We start from the raw sequence: 4,481 nt of genomic DNA, 5'->3' as shown, positions 1-4,481 counted from the left end.
CTCTATAAGTGGCATGTGGTGGCAAGATGCCTCACAGGAAATTCTCAGCTCCCAGGCATGGGTCATTGGGCTTCTTGCCTCACAGGCACAACAGCCGGCATCATGGGAAAATTAAGAGCCTCCCCAAGGATGACCCTTCCAAGCCTGTTCACCTCACAGCTTTTCTAGGCTACAAGGGTGCCATGACCCACATCGTCTGGGAAGTTGACAGGCCAGGATCTAAGGTGAACAAAAAAGAAGTTCTGGAGGCTGTGACCATTGTGGAAACCCCACCAATGGTGGTTGTGGGCATTGTAAGATATGTTGAAACCCCACGAGGCCTCTGGACCTTCATGACTATATTTGTTGAGCATATCAGTGATGAGTGTAAAAGGCAGTTCTATAAGAAGTGGCACAAATCTAAGAAGACGACTTTTACCAAGTACTGTGAGAAATGGCAGGATGACACAGGCAAGAAGCAGTTGGAAAATGACTTCAACAGCATGAAGAACTATTGCCAGGCCATTCGCATAATTGTTCACACTCAGATGAGTCTGCTTCCTCTGTGCCAGAAGGCACACTTGTTGGAGATCCAGGTGAATGGAGGCACTGTGGCTGAGAATCAAGACTGGGCCCAAGAGAAGTTGGAGCAGCAGGTTCCTGTAAACCAGGTGTTGGGGCAGGATGGGATGATTGATGTCATCAGCGTGACAAAAGGCAAAGGATACAAAGGGGTGACCAGTTGTTGGCAGACAAAGAAACTACCCCAAAAGACCCATTGAGGTTTGCACAAAGTTGCCTGGATTAGAGCCTGGAACCCTGCCTGTGCAGCCTTCTCTATGGCTCCAGCTGGACAGAAAGGCTACCATCACTGAACAGAGATTATCAAGAAGATTTACAAGATTGGTCAAGGATACCTCATCAAGGATGGTAAACTGATCAAGAACAATGCATCTACTGACTATGTCCTGTCTGATAAGAGCATCAACCCACTGGGTGGCTTTGTCCATTATGGTGAGGTAACCAATGACTTCATCATGATCAAAGGCTGTGTGGTGGGGACCAAGAAGCGAGTGCTTACCCTTTGTAAGTCCTTACAGGTCCAGATCAAAAGTCAGGCCCTTGAGAAGATTGACCTGAAGTTCATTGACACCGCCTCCAAGTTTTGTCATGGTCATTTCCAGACCATGGAGGGGAATAAAGCATTCATGGGACCACTCAAGAAAGATCTCATTGCCAAGTTAAAAAAAAAAAAAAAAGAAGAATGATCTAGGACTGGAGCCCATGCCTCCAGGGCATCAAGGTTGTGGTGTTTTTGGATCCATCTCTTGGGCTCTGGCTATCAGGGCTTATTCACCTGTTTCTGAGGTGTCCCATGCTCTCTTTGGCAACACAATTACACTTGGCTCTTTGATGACTGTGGCCATTTCCCCATGTAAATAATCTATATGATGCTGTATTTCTTCATAAACCTGCTTGGATTAAGCCAAATTAGTAAAAGATCTGAAGACACAGATTCTATCTTCTCTATCCTTCTAAACTCCTGGCACCTCCCCATCAATAATTTGTCACTGATGTAGGATGTGCTGGTCCAGGTCAATCAGAAATAAAGAAAGGAAGGTTCAAAAACTCTCTGATGTCTCAGAAAGTGATGGCAGGTGGATGGCTTGCCAAAGCACTAATAATTATGCCTTCCTTAGAACTGCTACCACTGGGGTAGAAGCTGCAGTCTTCCTCCCTATATTGCCATGTAGAGAAAGTTGAGTTATAGTTGATTCCACTTCCCATGGCTAACTTAGTCACCATTCTACTGTTGTGAAGAGTCAGCATGGCCAAGGCAAGTCCTATTAAAGAATTTAATTGTGGGGTTGCTTACATTTTGGAGGATTAATCCCATAGTAAACATGGCAGAATGCATGATGTCAGGCTTGGTGCTGTATTTATCTGAAAACTGCATCCTAACAGAATGACCAGAGAGATGAAAAGGGACCAAAATGGGGTGTGAAAATCTCAAAGCCCACCTGCAGTGACACAATTCCTTCCAGAAGGTTGTATTTTCTCCACCAAGCCACACCACATAATCCTACTCTAATTGTCTCACTCCCTGAAGATTAAGCATATAGATACAGACACTTCTGTTGGGAATCTTTCTTCAAATCACCAAAATACCTTTGTTCGGAGTACGGGAGAGATATAATCCTCAGTATAACCATCTAAACAGTGCCATGGATGGTGGTGTTTGGGGGGCATTGTTTTCTCAGTGAAATAGGAAAATTCTGATTACACATTTTTTTTATGAGAAAGATGCTTTGGACAGTTGGGATGGCTCTTACTCTTTCGCATTCCTCAGACCTAACCTTAGTTCAGCTTCCAATTTACCTACTTCCCTTTACTATGACCATATCTGAGTCTCATTCCTTCCTTTTCCCCAGGGTGTACACTGGCATAGAGTCAAGAAATGAATTGATTATTCCAAGCGGCCTTCTCCAGGGGCCATAAGCAATCCTACTTGGTATTGTTATTCTCTCTCCTGACTGGCCAGATGTGCAAGCTTAGGAACCTTTTGGGAAACTCTATGTAGTAGCATACTATGATGACAAGCAATGTGATCAGAGGCCTATAGTTGCTTAGGCAGTGGGTACCAATGCCCTTTCTTTGCTCTGGTTTTAGGGATTGTAAGTTGTATCCTGGTACTCTGAGCCTCATGGATTTGGGAAGGGAAATTCTCCCTCAATGGAACGACTTCCATCCAAGACTGTTCTGCTCTTCATCTCCAGAAAGAAGCAAAGGACCTCAAATCTCAGCATGTACACCAGTAGGATCAGGCTGAACAGATTCAAGCATTGTGTTTCAGTCCTCAGAGCCACCATACAAGGTACAGTCTGTTTTTTGAACAAATGGCACAATTGAGTCATGGTGAAGTCAACCTTGTGGATAAGAAGAAGGATTAACTCTGGCCCTTGGTAGAGCACTGATCTCGTATGATCAAGGCCCTGGATCTAACTATGGGAAATGAAAAAGAAATTTCAAACATAAAGACACACACAAACAATTTAGAACTACCAATGCAGGTACTTTCAACTTCCCTGTACCTTCCTGAAATGTTTCAAATGTAATATTGAAACTGAATATTTGTGGTGTCTTGAGTTCAAACATTCATTCATTGATTTACGTTTCTGAGGAATGATGGGTACTCATCTAGTCTCAGTCCATTTAAGATTCACAAACATTGTCCCAGACAATGAGACCCATCTTTCTTCAGCATAGAGAAGATGAATCACTAGACTATGCATGTAGCAGTAAAGGGGCTTGATACATCCAAACTTTGGCTCAGACCCTCTGGCCAGGCCCACTTGGATAATGTGCCTGCTTTTGCACAGTTGTCAGTCTTATCAGCAAGTGTCCTGTGAGCAAAAAAACCAAGAAGACTCCTCCAGTAAGAGTAAAAGATGCTTGTGACTGTCTGCAGTTAAGGTAGTAGAGTTCTCATAACTTGGGCCTTCATTTCTCCAGGCCCAGCTGTCCCCTGGCTTTGGCAGTGGCATATTGATGGGACTGTCTGTTCTAGAAAACACATGCTGGGATGTTAGAAAGGATGAGCTCTCAGCTTCCATAGTGATATCTCTTTTGGAGCCCTTACTTGAGGGCCTAGTACCAAATCAGGCCATATTCACAGATGGTTCTTTCTTTCCCACCACTGATAATCAGGCCTTTCTTTATTTTATTCATATTACTGTTGTTGATAGAGTCTCATGTTTCCCAGGCAGGCACAGAGTCATGATCCTTCTGCCCTATGTCCATGGTGTTGAAATAAGAGGCTTGTCACCACACCAGTAATCCAGCTGTCTCTTCTTTATTGGATGGTCTCTTCATTGATGCCCTTTCCTGCCTGTTGACACTTTATGGACATTCCATGATGGTTAGCTGAATGAACAAATTAAGGGCAGAGGAAAATAGACTTGTTCACAGCTAACAGTAATGTAAGGAGCATGGAATAAGTGCCAAGTGATAGTGAGGTATGCCACAGCTAACAGGGAAGGAAGAAGGGAAAGTCATTGTGTCCCTGCAGCTGGCACAACAGTGTCAATGCTCCTCCCTGCAGGTCTCTGTCATTCAGAAAACATCAAAGTGGGGTGAGTATACTGTCATGGATAGATACAAGTTATACTCATGTGTTTGGAAGTAAAACCTTCCAGAACCTACAAAGCCTTTGTGGTCTCCTCTCTAGCAATATGCTGGCAGCTTCCCTTCACTCATTTTCTATCTTGAACCTGAAGGGAAGCTTGATTTCCCCATCATTTAGCCAGGAATATCTACGTCACTAAACAATATATCATTTATAGTTACATGGTTGTGAAATTTGTTCTCAAAATAGTTATTGCATTTATTGATTTTTGCATGTATATATGTGCATGGGCAAGATTGTGCTATAGCATGTGTGTGGGGCCAAGGACAACATGCACTAGCAGGTTCTGTCATGCTACCACATCCATCCCTGGGAT

At 43.6% G+C, this 4,481-nt stretch overlaps 1 pseudogene; it reads left to right on the top strand.

Moving 5' to 3' along the window:
• Positions 1 to 1,220, top strand: Gm2907 (predicted gene 2907; annotated as a pseudogene).

This window comes from Mus musculus, chromosome 14, assembly GCF_000001635.26.
Source record: "Mus musculus strain C57BL/6J chromosome 14, GRCm38.p6 C57BL/6J".
Lineage (NCBI taxonomy): Eukaryota > Metazoa > Chordata > Mammalia > Rodentia > Muridae > Mus > Mus musculus.
Note: the sequence above shows the minus strand (reverse complement) of the source record. Positions and strands in the feature narration are given on the sequence as shown.